The sequence below is a fragment of the Meles meles genome, chromosome 6 (genome assembly GCF_922984935.1).
Source record: "Meles meles chromosome 6, mMelMel3.1 paternal haplotype, whole genome shotgun sequence".
Lineage (NCBI taxonomy): Eukaryota > Metazoa > Chordata > Mammalia > Carnivora > Mustelidae > Meles > Meles meles.
The window spans coordinates 115,996,650-116,010,838 of record NC_060071.1 but is presented as its reverse complement, the minus strand read 5'-3'; the positions used below and the strand labels follow the sequence as shown (position 1 = coordinate 116,010,838).

General features: G+C 44.4%; 1 protein-coding gene across 5 annotated transcripts in view; it reads right to left on the bottom strand.

Moving 5' to 3' along the window:
* The window catches only part of FUT8 (fucosyltransferase 8), a 398,079-nt gene that overhangs the window by 336,240 nt on the left and 47,650 nt on the right, over positions 1 to 14,189 (bottom strand). The window contains exon 2 of one of the 5 annotated variants that reach the window (XM_046008253.1): positions 9,950 to 10,024. The exons of the other annotated variants lie outside the window; for them this stretch is intronic. The gene's annotated coding sequence lies outside the window, so the exon portion shown is untranslated. The remainder of the gene's footprint in view (positions 1 to 9,949; positions 10,025 to 14,189) is intronic. 5 annotated transcript variants of the gene reach the window in all.

Genomic DNA, 14,189 nt, shown 5'->3' with positions numbered 1-14,189 from the left:
TCTTGCACACAGCTCCATTACAAAATGCTGTGCCAACGTACAAGTTGTAGAATTACAGAGTGGCGCTACTGAATTAAATAATAAGGAACAGCTAATACTAATAATTAACTTAATTTATGGTCTAGTCGAACTGTCACAACTGAGGCAGCTCTCCCCCCGCCCCTCCTCTCCCTGCCTTTTTTTCCTCCTCCCTCCTCCTTTGGCAACAGCAATTAAATGATGTGCTGAGATTGTCATCTTAGTCATCATGAAGTCAAGTCACTTCTTCCTTTATTCTTCATTTTATTTCTTTTTTAAAAAAATATTTTATTTATTTGACAGAGAGAAATCACAATTAGGCAGAGAGGCAGGCTGAGAGAGAGGAGGAAGCAGGCTCCCTGCGGAGCAGAGAGCCCGATGTGGGGCTTGATCCTAGGACCCTGGGATCATGACCTGAGCCGAAGGCAGAGGCTTTAACCCACTGAGCCACCCAGGCGCCCCTATTCTTCGTTTTATGACCTTACAATATCAAGAATTTCCAACTTTGTGGAGTTACGTCACCCCACCATCGTTCCATTTCATTACCTGATGGCATGCACTTGGTGGGGAGGGCATAACAGGATGCATTGAAATACCTTGAGAATCTGCAACAACGTCAGAAAGGCTCTTGATTTTTGCCAAATCAAGGTTGGCAATGACTCCCCTACATGGTAACCTTGTAAAGAGGGTTCTCCTCTCCACTTAAACCAAGGGACTAAAACTCAAACACATCAGCAAGGTAATATGGGGGTCACATGGCAGAAATTGGGAATGACTGTTTTTCTAGTGTCTGTGCATGGTAGATTTCCATGGACATGCTGACCTCACTGGTAATTGGAAGTCAATTACCAGTCAGAATTCAAGAATGTTCTTATATGAACTTGATCTAAAAACTCATGCAGCTCAGATTCAACACAGAATACCCATTTTAACACATTTATTATTATTTATTAACATATATAACACATTTCATTATACCTATTCTACTCACATTTATTTATACCCATTTTAACACCTTTATTAACACCTTTATTAATCACTTATCTCCCTACGTACTGACCCCCAGCTTCTAAGTTCTGAAGCAGGAATATGGGCCTTCTCTACAATCAAAATAATGTAACCTGGTGGGGCGCCTGGGTGGCTCAATGGGTTAAAGCCTCTGCCTTCGGCTCAGGTCATGATCCCAGAGTCCTGGGATGGAGCCCCGCATCGGGCTCTCTGCTCAGCAGGGAGCCTGCTTCCCTTCCTCTCTCTATGCCTGCCTCTCTGCCTACTTGTGATCTCTATCTGTCAAATAAATAAATAAATCTAAAAAAATAAAAAAATAAAAAATAATGTAACCTGGTGACCAAACTCTCTAGGGCCACCAAAGTTGCTCCCTCTGTAAGGTACATTCTTGTGGCCAAACCAAATTAGGATTAGGACTCGAAGGCTCTTTATATTGTCTGCTGCAGCATGAGGGGTAATTGTCAGTGTCCTCCATGCTCTGATAAAATTGCCAACTTACCTGAATAAAATGTATCTTAATAACACTCCATGCTGGGGAGGGGGACTTAGCAGGAAGTAGCACTAACCATTTTAAGTGTCTTTTATTATTGCATAAAAGTGATTAACTAACAACTTATTACTAGGTTAAGACATCAAAACAACTAAAATGAACATAGAAATCCAACATTGTCAGATTCTTCTGGACTACCGGAGAGTAGCTGACATATTCATCTCCCAGCACCCTCCCCGCCCCGGCCCCCATGAAACTCTTCACAGGAACTCGTGTTTCTCTCTAATACGTCCCTACATAGAGGTGACAGATGGGCCCAGGTCTGAGTCCCGTCAAGCTTGGAGTTACTTTTTTTCTTTTTTTTAAGATTTTATTTATTTATTTGACAGAGAGGGATCACAAGTAGGCAGAGAGTCAGGCAGAGAGAGAGAGAAGTGGGGAAGCAGGCTCCCTGCTGAGCAGAAAGCCCGATATGGGACTCGATCCCAGGACCCTGAGATCATGACCTGAGCAAAAGGCAGAGGCTTAACCCACTGAGCCACCCAGGTGCCCCCCCCCCCTTTTTAATGTCAGGGGAAAGAGTTCTCTTTGTTTTCCTGAAGATGAGCTTATCTGCTATAAAGGGAAAACAGTACTCTTTAACTGTGGACTGAACCAAGAAAGATTTCCCATTCTTGTCTCTTGCCACCATATATTTTTTCCGGTTTGGTTTGGCTGATATCACAACCAAAACAGAAGCCTTCCTGACCACCATCCTCCCAATTCTACTGCCCTGCAATATCTGCTAGAAAAATGATTCACTGTGTAAAACCATGTTTGGCAAATAGAATGGGAAATTTCTGTTTGCAGAGTTCTTTGGTTTTAGCCCTTGCTTTCCCAGAATGAACACAGGCCCTTTCAGAGTCTTAAAATCCAAGAGGGCCGAAATCCTTCTCTACAAGTCAATGTCTGACAAACATGAATTTAAATCCACTGGGGCACCTGGGTGGCTCAGTGGGTTAAAGCCTCTGCCTTCGGCTCAGGTCATGATCCCAGCGTCCTGGAATCAAGCCCCACATCGGGCTCTCTGCTCGGCGGGGAGCCTGCTTCCTCCTCTGTCTCTCTCTCTCTGCCTGCCTCTCTGTCTACTTGCGATCTCTGTCAAATAAATTAAAAAAAAAAAAGTCTTTAAATCCACTGGCACCACTTACTTACTTGCTCCAAGTCTCTCTGAGCCTATTTCATCATCTGTAAAATGGGGCCAAGCCAAATGAGAGCTGTTGGCTCTCCCGCCCCATTTTTGCTACTCACTTCCAGTCTGTGTGATTAGCAGCTTGGATTTTACTGCCTATAATATTTACCACATGCAGCAACTAGTTTAATTATGACAATAGTTGATAGAAAATCATTTTTGGAAGTAATCGGACTATTTTGGAAATTTCCTGGGCTCATTTCAGAGGTTGTGTCCAAGAAAATAGGCAAAGACCAGGGTTCTCAGTCCTCCTTGAGCCTTGGGACCCCTCACCTTCCAACTTAACAAATGACCCTGGGTGTTTATTTATTAGTGACTGAAGAGCTTTTGTAAACCAATTACCATGAGCAAACGGCACTTATTGTAAAGCAATAAACAACAATAAACCTTGCCCTTATCTAAATTCATTGCTCTAAGCCACAGACCTGCGGGGAACAGTTAGGTTGAAAACTCACAGTTGGTTAAGATTGAAGATTTATAAGCACTTCAGTCCAGCTCCCCTTGGGGAGCCAACAATGCCAAAGTACCAAGTCTAGAAGGCCAAATAACCCACATAAGGGTCACCTTTGGTCTTTCACTGGGGGCAGGGGAAGAAAGGGAGAAGAAAAAATTCTGGGTTTATCCAAATACCTTTCTTCCCCAGGACATATGAGTATGCAACACATTACAATTTCTCATCCAGGTATACTGATCGATAAAATAAATGGAAAAATCACCGTTGCCAAGTTACACATGGCGGGTTGAACACTCACATTTATCTCTATGCTCACAAAACAAATTCAGCAAAAAAAAATTTTTTTAATGACATAAACTCACAAAGACTGAAAGAGCACTAGACAAACACACAGCAAATGAAAAAAAGAAACGATATTCAGAGAAAGATGAAACCTAAACATCCTGGAGAAGCAAATCAGTTTGAGTCCCAGAATCCCAAAGACTCAGACACTGGGGGCAAGAGGTACCTCCAAGGGTCAGAGTTCTGGGCAGGCCTGAGAACAGAAGGATTGGTTGAACATTGAAATAAAACCCATTTAGATAACTTCTAGTTCCCTTTCCTCTCCCCCTTTCCCCCTTCCCCACTCCTCCAGGATTCTGTTCGGGAGAGGGACACCAGACACTTTGAAGAGGGCTGGATGGCGGCCCTGAAGAGAGTTTGCACACCTGCCTGCTTCCCACACCTGACTTGTAGCACCTCAGCAGCTGGGTTCACAGCCCCAAAGGGCAAACTGAAAGATTTTTCTCTGAGGAAACGGACAGGCCCAAGAAAAACTGAGGTCCCATTAGTTGACTCAGATCCTAGTTGGAGTGACCAGATTCAGCAAATAAAAATACAAGTACATTTGCACAATGTGCAAAGTACATTCGAATTTTAGATAAACAACAGATAATTCCTTCATGTAAATATGTACCATACAATATCTGGGGCACGCTTATATGAAAAAGCTATTTATTTTGTATCTGAAGTCCAAACTGAACTCAGCCTCCTGTATTGTATCTGGCATCTCTATCCCTGACCCCAAATTCCAGTTGGCTTCTCGGTGCCTCATTCTTTTTTTTTTTTTTTTTTTTTAAAGTTGGTGCCTCATTCTTATACAGAAATGCGGGCTGAGGCCCAGCAGATGTGTGAGAAAGACCTCCAGCAGGAAAGACAGAGAGGCCAAAACCAAGAAGGACACCCAGAAAAAACAGAAACAGTAAAGGAAAAGGAGAGAACTAAATGAACATGAATGAATGTCATCAGAGAGAAAGAGAAAAATCGCTTCCATGAAATAAGAACAGCGGTCTATTAAAAAAGGAAAGCGGAGAGGTGCCTGGGTGGCTCAGTGGGTTAAGCCTCTGCCTTCGGCTCAGGTCATGGTCTCAGGGTCCTGGGATTGAGCCCCACATTGGGCTCTCTGCTCAGTGGGGAACGTACTTCCCACCCCCGCCTGCTTCTCTGCCTGCTTGTGATCTTTGTCTGTCAAATAAATAAATAAATAAATAAGGAGAGAGAAAAGGAAGGGAGTAAAGAAGAAAGTTCAAAGAAAAAGAGAGAAGGCTTGGAAATTGAAAATATGATTTTTGAAATTCAAAATTTACTATAAGGGAAGATAAATAAAGGAGTCCTGGCAAGGGGCGTTGGATGAGGAAACTATCCAAGGGGGGGCTACCCCAGCACGATGCAGGAGAAGTACAAGATGAACGTGGACAATCCATTGTGCTGGAAAGCAAGAAAGTGCTTTCAAGAATGATGGGCATGTGTCAAAGGACACAGAAGACAACCTGCAGGGACTCCCACTGCTTAAACTGGGGACAATTTCAGTATTAAAACATATAATGAATAAATTAAAAGTTTGATGAGGAAAGAGATATTTGCAGAGCTTTCAATTAACTCCCCACTAACTACTTATTAATTATGGAATAACTGACCTGTTACTTCCCGAAGTGCTGGGATGGTGTACATCAGACTGAGGACCTCCTCTAGACTGAGGCCAACTGAAAACACGTTGGAGACAATTGTTCAAACCTGAATGCAATCAAAGTGTCAGGCAGTGGTAACACAACTTCCTGATGTTTGTGACTATATTGTGGATTTGCAGGTTATGTTTTCTTGCTAGGAAATACGCAATAAAATCTGGAGGATGACAGAGCACCAGATCAACAATTCACTCTCAATGGTTCCAGGGAAAAACGTCCTATACACTGTACTCCCAACTTTTCTGAAAGTGTGTGATTATTTCAAAACAAAAAAATAAAAAGTAAAAAATCATGCACTTGTCGGGATAATTAAACGGGCTAGTGTATAAAAGACGATGTGTGTTATAAAACAGTGGTTTCCTCCCATTTGGGTTTTGTGGTCCAGTAAAACCTGTTTTTAATTGGGGGAGCACTATAATCCCCACCTTTTATTTAGCCACAGAATGACATGAAGAAGAATAAGACGATCGTCAATTACAACTATCAATTTATAAATAATCATTTCTGTGAGGAGCAACTTACATTGGTGGGGACACAATCTCAAAACTTAAAAATCGAATACATTTTTCCCTAAGTAGAACTCGGCACACTGCTCTTATTCTTGCTATTTTGCTCTTGTACCAACTTGTGAAAATGTCTTCATGGACCAGATCATGTCCCTGTACTTGAGGCCCAGGCTCTCCCCTTTCCCTGCCCATTCACCTAACCTATAATGTTGTACTGTCCAGTATGGCCATTAGCCACGTGTGGCTAGTAAGTACTTGACATAATTTTTAAATTAAGTGTAAACATAAGTAAAAAACACACACTGGATTTTCAAAAATGTAGTATTAAAAAAATATCAAAAATCTCCCTCAATAATTTATATATTGATTACATGTTGAAATAAGAGTATTTTGGACATCCTGGGTTAAACATTATTGAAATTAATTTCACTCATTTCTTTTTACCTTTGTGAATGAAGCTACTAGAAAATTTTCAGTTACCTATGTGACTCACATTGTATTTCCAGTGCGCAGCGCTGCTCTAAGGAACAGTCCTGTCTTTTCCAAATCAATTTGTACACTTCTGTTGTGCAGAGCTGGGAGATGAAGGGAAAAGGGGTTGGAGAGGTGGGAGGAAAGAGAAAAGGTGAATGAAGAGGGGACATAAACATACAGCTTGGGCGTTGAGGACAGTTTGGGGGATTTGGTCTCTGTCAGATGCAGATTGAGGAAAAGAGAATTTAAAGAAGGAAATTTAAGAAGTTTAAATTTAAAAGGAAAGAAGTTTAAATTTAAAAGGAAATTTAAGAAGTGTCCTTTGAGATATAAATCAGATTCCCTTTAGCGTTCTTTGAGAGATTTGCAGCTCTAAAGATTGCAATGCAAGTTTCATTTCTTCTTGGCTCTGGGATTACTATCTTTGATTTTGATTCTGGGAAATTGGGCCTCCGGAGGACCTCAGGATTTACTTGGTTACTTCATTATTCTAAATATTCATCGAATTAGTCCACAAAACTCTCTAGGACTTTTTTTTCCCATCCCTTTTCCCCATTCTTTCTACCCTTCCAGCTGCGGCCTAGAGTAATATGAGAGTCGCTTCATTCCCACCCCTACCCTATCTGAGCCCATCTCTTTCTTTGTTAGACCTCACACAACCTTCCCGTGGGACAGACAGGTGCCAGTGATCACATTCTCATGGAAGTCTCATCCCATTAAGGCTTTCTTACCCACTAGGCTTCTTCTTAAAGATGAAAAATCATTTGCTTAATGAGATGTCACTTTCCTACCATGCTCATCCATTAATTATTCAGACCTTCCATTTTCACTTCCTTTGAGGCAAATGGCCTGAGACACACAGGGCTCCCTCCCCTGGGGAAACCCACCTTCTGAAATGTAGGAACAAGTCCTCAGGACAGGAGCAAGAGAAGGAACAGACAGCAGCCATAGCCAGCCCCTCAGACCAACTCCATGTGTGTTCGAATTCCTCAAGCTCTGGAGAAATCTAGAGAAGCTGCCGTTCTTCCAATAAATGGCTCAAGGACACATAGCCCTTCCATTTCCCCTTTCTTCAGCTCTACCCTTTCCCCCAACTTTCCTTTTCTAGCTCTCTCCAGCACTCGCTTCTTCCTCTCCATCTTCCCCCCACAGAGTCTGGATCCTCTTTTGAACCCCAGCATGGAGGCAGGGCCAGTATGCCCCTTCTCCAGGGGACATGACACAGAAGCCTTTCACCTGGCTCTAGAATGAACCACTGGTTGGGAAGACTTTCAGTCTCCAGGAGGCAGTTGGAAAGGCCAGGGTATTTGGAAGGGTAGGAGCCTCTCCTGGGGCTCTAAAAGCTTAACACTTTCGTAACCTGCTTAATTTAACTGGATAAAGCTGGCCTTTTTGGGAGCCTACTCTGAGGGATCCCTTGGCTTATCTGCCACCACTGACCTGAGAGCTCCTTTGCAAAGGGGAACAGGGCTGTGGCAGGTCATAGCCTGAATTCTCATTCTGGCTGACTATATACGAGCAGTAATCTTTATAATGTCACCATAATCAGAGCGAAAGACTTTCTAAGTATTGCTTCCCTCTGCAGAATAACACAGAAAACCATTGAGGGGAAACTCATGCAACAGCTTTTCTGGGCCCAGTCTTCTAAGACCAGTTCATTCAAGTCTTCCTTCAAAAATCACTTCCCCAGAGATGCCTTCCTAACTACCTTGTCTCTGGTAGAATTCTCCAGCCCCACTCACCCTGCATAAACGCTACAGGCGGGCACTGTAGTGCCTTCAATGTTCTTGCTCATACTGACTCTAAGAAGGTTAGAACATAAACTCCTGAAGACCAGGAACATTGTCTACCTTGGGCCATCCCTCCAATGCGTGGCCCATCCTGGGTGCTCAGTGGTCATCTCTTGAATGAACGAGTGAGGTAAGGACTTTGGCTTTAGGAGGGGAGCCATGCCCCTCTTTGCTCTGTGGGAGCCAGGTGACCTGCAAACGCTCAGAACATGCTGGATAACTGAACAAAGGCACAGTGGTGGAGGCCCTTGTAGGTGCTGCCTTGGGGGCCGGGGGGGGGGGGTGGTGTGCAACCGGACAAAGAAGGGTGGAGTGCTTTAATTGGAATTGATACTCCCATTACCTTATTCCAAGCTGAGTGCGGCCAAAAATAGTAGAATCCCCTGTTTAGGTACTTGCCAAAAGGATTAGAAGAGAGGAAAGAAGAAAAGATTAATGGGAACTCGATCACTCTAAACTTCAAAAGGTATGTACTGTACCTGGGAACAAGGCCAAAGCCAAGGGGTGGGTGTGGACCACATAGCTTCAAGGGCAAGCCTTGGTGTGGAGGAAGACCTGCGTGGCCCCCGGACTGCTGTGATATGGTAGGAAATAGGTTAATGGGATCATTAGGGATGCAGATGGACCTAGATTTCAAGGAGAGCTAAGGCATATAGGAGGGTCATCCCAGATACCTTTTGGGCAAGATTTCAGGCAGAAGTGTGTGTGGGCCTCACCTCGCTCTCTTAGGAAGGGCATAAACCTAGGTGAGCCTCTCTGAACCAAGTAGACAAAGGCAGGTGGGGGTTTCCCTCCCTTTGAGGGCATCCACACAAGTGCCTAGTGGCGTGGGGGCAGGATCCTGCCAGCTGGGGCTGCTCTGTTGGGGCAAGAGAAGACTGAGAAGGAGGAGGCTGCCTTGCACTGGTGGGAGCACTTTTCTGTCAAAAGGGTTTTGGGTCCATTATCTTATTTTCCTCCCATTTCAAATCTGCGGGACTGAGAGGGCAGTTACTGTTTTCATGGCCACTTATGCGCAGGGAGAATAGAGCTCGGTAAGTTTGCAGCTTATCTAGAGCCAACTTGCTTCAAACCATAGGGGAATGGTGCTCTCTCTCCACCAGGTTTCTAAAATGTGGAACCCCTGCCTCAGAATCACCGGGGAGAGCACCACCACAGAAATCCTTAATCAGAGGACCTCTGGGGTCAGAGTCCAGAAGTCTGCATTGTTCTTATGAATTCCAGGCGATTCTTAGGCCTACTAATTATTTCGCCCGGCGTACCATCCTTCACTCTAAACCAGCCATTAGCTCAATTCTGAACACTCGATTCCTGGATTCTTTTTTCTCAAATAGTCTCCCTTTGAACTGAGAACCCAAGGAGTTCCTTAGGAGAGAGGTCAGGTGGCGGTAAAGTGAAGCATGAACGCACGTTGATAAGGCCTATTTGAATTCTGGGGAGGAACACTGGTTGAAACAATCATAATTAAATTGCAGACTGTAAAACACAGCAGAGCCTGGGAACCTGCTCTTCAGTGGTTAAAGCGACATGCAACCCGACTAGCCCGTCAAGTGTTCCGGGACTCAAAAGAATTGACAAAGAGCTTGGGAGTCATTGCAACTGGCAGAACCAAAGCTCCACGGGCAGGCTGGGGGCTGTGGAAACAAGATCCGCTGCAACAAGTTCCAGAGCAAAACAAAGGAAGCATTTTCAAACAGCTGTTGGATGTTTTATAAAGTAAGGTTGGGGGAGGATCTGCTCCAACATCCAGAGCGGTTGAAGGAAATACCCAGGGCTGCCAGAGAATGGATTCAGGGGCCCAGAGGGACGGCAGGAGTCATAATCTGTATTTTAGTGGAACATACCGTGAGTTTGTGGAAGTGTAAGTGAGTCGCTAGGAACAGTGTCCTTGACTGTATAGTAATCCCTTGCATTTGCAGCACTCCTGATGGCTTAAAATCCTCCATCTAACCATGCTCATGTGACCCCACAGTACCTTAAAAATACAAAGCCTTGTCACTCTCCTTCACCGGCTGTAATCTTCACCCGTGCTCTGCAGTAGTCGTCATCCCTGTTTTGCAAGCGAGAAAGTTTAGGCTTATAGAATGAAGGGATCTCCGGAAGAGCACCCAACTCATTTGTGGAGAAGCTAGGACTCAACCTGGGAGCTTTCTCTTTTCTATACCTGCCCCCCCAGTATTGATGCCTGCAATTAAAAAACTGTAGCTCAGGCAATCATAGCAGGTGAAGGCTATAACCCAACCTCCCATCTGGCAGATGAGAAGACCCAAGCACTTAAAGTACGATTCAGGCTTTGTCTCAGGTCGCATGCTTATCAGTAGGGCTCAGATCCTGGATCCCGTCTCCTGATCATTAGGTTCAAAGTTCATTCGTTCCACTTGGCCCGGCTTCCTCTCATAGTTTATGCGTAGCTACATATAAATCACCCATGTTAACTCAGAGACTTGGAATAAATACCTTTAAAAAGGGAACTCCCTGAAGTATGAGAGCCTAACAGATTAAAAAGTCATTACAGTGATTTAAAAGGTCATCTCTGGCTTTAAAATCTCGGAGCTTTTGGCTTCTCACACCTTGATATTATAATCAACATACTTGCAACAGGAAACAGTACAGAAATATTTGCTCTGAGTGATGTCCAGATTTCTCTGGTTGGTGTAGATGGTTATAAGCTCCAGATAATGGCAAAACCACAAAAGTCATCTCATGTTAGATGCTGGTCATAGGGAGAGAACAATAGAAAGGAAAATTTATTCAAAACATGATTTCTAAAGTTAGCAGTTACTAGAGGCTGTGTGAGGACTAGCCCCAGGACAAAGGGTAAAAATGAGTGTGCTTTGCAGGGATGGGAACAGGTGTGTGTATGCCCATGCTCATAGGAGCATTATTCAGTAGCCAAAAGGTGGAAGCAACCCAAGTGTCCATCAACAGACAGATGGATAAGCAAAGTGTGCTATATCCGCACATACAATGAAATAATCTGTAGCTGTTAAAAGGAAGGGAATTTTGACATGTTACAACATGATAAACCCTGAAGACACTATGCTAAGTGAAGTAAGCCAGTCACAAAAGGACAGATATTATATGATTCTTCTTAGGCGAGGTTCTTAGTAAAAATTCATACAGAAAGTGGAATGGTGGGTGCTAGGGACGGTGAGAAGGGGAGAATGGGGAGTTCGTATTTAACAGGTTTCAAGTTTCTAAAAAAAAAAAACACGAGTGTGCCTTGTTTTTTTTTTTTGTTTGTTTGTTTCCTCCCTCATTTCCTATGGGCAATAGGGTTCTATGTCCTTATGAATTCCTGGAGAATCCAGTTCAAGCTCCAGGTTTTTTTCATCCCTTTCCAAAATATTCACTGAACATAGCACTACAAGCAAACAGTAAGAAAAATCCAGAATGTGGGACATTGTATGAGACAACCCGGCCTCTTCAAAAGTCCGTGTCACTAAAAAAGGAATGAAGGGGAGATTATTCCAGATTGAAAGAGACATAATCAAACACAATACATGCGTGACCTATGATTGGTTGCTATTTAGGGGGGAAAAACAGCTCTCAAAGACATTTGGGGAACAACAAAAAAGGTGTGACTATTGACTTAGTATTCGGTAATATTTAAAAATTTGGGGTGCTGGGTGGCTCCATCAGTTAAGTGGCTACCTTAGGTTCAGGTCATGATCCCAGGGTCCTGGGATCAAGTCCCACACCAGGCCCACTGCTCTGCGGGGAGCCTGCTTCTCTCTCTCCGTCTGCCTGCTTGTGCTCTCTCGCTCTGTCAAATAAATAAATAAAATCTTAAAAAATAAACAAACATGTAAATAATCAATCCCTGTCAATTGTTCTATTGTAGTAATGGTACTGGGGTTATGTAGGAGAACCTCTTCATTTGGGGGAGCTACATGCTGAAGTACATAAGAGCGAAGTGTTATGACGTTTGCCATTTTCAAATGATTGAGGGAAAAGATATATATGCACATAACAGCAAAGTAACTGTACAAAACCCACGAATAACAGTAAAAACAGCAGTCATGAACAAAACAACTGTTGAGTCGAAATGGTGTGTATACAGGTGTTCATCACAATACTTTCTTTAACGTTTTTGTACTCTTAGTAATAGTTATTACAGGTATGCCTGGGTGGCTCAGTCATTAAGCGTCTGCCTTTGGCTCAGGTCATGAGCCCAGGGTCCTGGGATCAAGCCCCACATTAGGCTCCCTGCTCGGCTGGATGCCTGCTTCTCCCTCTCCCACTCCCCCTGCTTGTGTTCCCTCTCTCGCTGTGTTTCTGTCAAATAAATAAATAAATCTTTTAAAAAATGAAATAAAATAAAACGTGTAAACACTGAGCATTCATGGGCTAGTAAATAGGAAATCACTGCTGGATTCCTTCTCTAGTCAATTCCACCGTCACGGCCAGCTACCGAGTTCGGGGTGTACCAGGCGCTCTGCTAACCCTTCACACGTTATTCCACGTAATCACAAACGCTATATCAAGACGGTGCTTTCCCATTCTCACTTTACAGGTGAGCAAGCAGAGGGGAGTAGGTAACGTCTCCCAGACTCCCAGCTGGTGAGTACAGTCAGGATTTGTAAACAGTCAGTCTGGCTGCAGACAGGGTAACCGCTTTAGAATTCCTGGGAGTACTGGAGACAATTTTAGGCATTGAGACAAGCCCGTGACAGAGATGTGTGCAACCCAGAAAGCCTTTCAAAGCCCCTCAAACGATGGCCATTAAAGGTATATTTCTTTCTTTCTTCCTTCCTTTCCCCCCCCCACCCCAAGTAAGCTCTAGACCCAACATAGGGCTTGAACTTACAACCACAAGATTAAGAGTCACATGCTCTACTGACTTGAGCCAGCGGGGTGCCCCAAGGGTGTACTTCAACCATGTGGGAGTCAGGTCTACTTGGGCTGCAATGCCCCAAGGTAAAAGCCTCTGTACCCAGGTTCTAGTAATGAATCTGGGTATTTTGAAGCCCCCTCCCCCACCCCACTCCACCCCTACTCAGGGAAACTCTGGGTGTTTTACAGCTATTACTTCACCTGTAGTGCTAGGCAAACTGGGAGCAAGTAGTAGGATTAATTATCTCTAGCAGCTGGGACCCACCTGGCCATAAACAATAAAAACAATTACAACAGTGAAAATTTATCTAACACTTGTTATGTGCTAGGCCCTGTTCTAAGGCCCAAATATACTAACAGATCCCCACAACACCCCCATGAGGTAGGTACACTATTATCCCCATTTTAGGAGACAAGAAACTGAGGCACAGAGGGTAAGTACCCAAGGTCACACAAGGAACCTGATTCCAACCAGAGTCTGCTCCTAGCTGCTGTTAATCCCGAGGCGGACAGGAGAGTAGCCTAGTGGTTCTCGGGAGTCCCGGAGAGAATTTTGAGGCCTCTGCTGGTCACGTGAACCTGTGTTCTGATTCCCAGCTCATTCTGAACTTGACCGTGAAGGTCTTTTTTTTCTTACAAAACAGCAGTAACTCCTAGGTGGTTTGATATCTGAGCGGATCGCCCCACTTTGCTATGTCCCTAGGACATGGGAGCCCGGCCCCTAACAAACCACAGGAAACTGGCAAGCTTATCTTCAACAGAAAGAAGAGAAGGCTTTCTGGTCAGCGTCACCTGATCTAACCAACCACAAAGCCAGTCACTGGGCCTGCTTGCAAAGTGGGACAGAGCCGGGCCTGCCCCTCTCCCGGCCCCACCTGCTATATTCTAGCCCCCGCCACTGTAGGGCAGTGTCACAGGAACCCCTTACAGTAAGCTAGGAGCCAGCCCTGTTACCTCACCTGGGAACACCTCTTAGGATCCCGTGCAGATATCCCACTCAAAGGAGTGCCTCTTTGGTGGCACAGTTTCAGGCATGACCATCAAATGAGCCAAGGTTTCCTTTCTGCCATAGGAAAAAAGACTTCAAAAGAAAAAAACAATATCTGTCCCTCTTCACTGGTCATCTAGCCTGACAAATCAGCCAAGGCTTTGTGTTCAGGGCTCTCGGCCCCCAGTACTGTCTTAGCTGGTGGCAGCAGTTAACGAATAGCTTTTCTCCAATTCAAGAGTCAAGCCCAAGAAGGAATTCAGCTGTAAGTGCCCGAGAGGATGGGGTGGGGATGGGTAGAGAGAAGCTGAGGCTTCCTGGGTGAGGGACAGAGTTGCATTCTGCAAGCCTAGAAGGACATTAAGGGGAGGTATCCTCAAATGGTGCACTC